Source organism: Sycon ciliatum, chromosome 2 (assembly GCF_964019385.1).
Source record: "Sycon ciliatum chromosome 2, ocSycCili1.1, whole genome shotgun sequence".
NCBI classification, from domain to species: domain Eukaryota; kingdom Metazoa; phylum Porifera; class Calcarea; order Leucosolenida; family Sycettidae; genus Sycon; species Sycon ciliatum.
Genome location: NC_088644.1, coordinates 33353460 through 33354242, shown reverse-complemented (window position 1 = coordinate 33354242; position 783 = coordinate 33353460). Strand labels below are relative to the sequence as shown.

The following is a 783-nucleotide window of genomic DNA, read 5'->3' as shown; positions in this document are numbered from 1 at the left end:
TGAAATTTTTGGGTAGGCTGCTACCAAGAATCGTGGATGCTGTCTACAAAATATACACCATTCATGCCCTAAGTCAACAGCAACTTTTAAAACATTCTGACCTGTGATTGGTTTACACTGGCAGTTGCCATGACGACGCAGTAGGCGGGCATCACGCGAGACACCACAAGCCAAGGAAATCTTTCTTGTTTGCAGATCATGCATTCGGTAAATTCCTAGGTTATAATTATAGTGTCCATTCGTATTGTCCGTAACGCGTTTCCTGATCATACCCACTTGCAAAGGCGTAGGCAGTATATAAGCCACCCCCGATGATAATAATGTTGTATCACTTCGGTGTTACGTATACTAAAATTGGAACGATACAGAGAAGATTAGCATGGCCCCTGCGCAAGGATGACACGCAAATTCGTGAAGCGTTCCATATTTTTTGCCAGTCCAGGCTACAGTGAAGTGTTTGGCACCATGCGGGCGCCGGGCATGGTACTTGAAAGACGTTTTTTCTTCACTATTATAGATTTTGTTGAAGTTTGATGAAACAATTTTGAGATTCGTATATCTGCGACAGTACAAGATGAGGAAGTGAATTTTGAGGTGCCTATGACATCAAGTATAGTAGGCCAACAAAGTGGGGAGGCGTAAAACCCGCAAACGGATTTTTTTAATGAGAAACTGAGAAAAGGGTCTATGAGTATGAATCATTCTGCAAATGTACACCAAATATTATCAACTATCGACTGCCATCCACCCTAGACAACCGTGCATCCCCTACTGGTGCAGCAC

The 783-nt window shown here is 43.0% G+C and overlaps 1 non-coding gene across 1 annotated transcript; it reads left to right on the top strand.

Moving 5' to 3' along the window:
- The first annotated feature begins 325 nt into the window (after positions 1 to 325).
- On the top strand, positions 326 to 431 carry LOC135811027 (U6 spliceosomal RNA). Its single transcript, XR_010552500.1, has one exon. It is a non-coding gene; the product is annotated as a U6 spliceosomal RNA (small nuclear RNA).
- Positions 432 to 783: the final 352 nt, after the last annotated feature.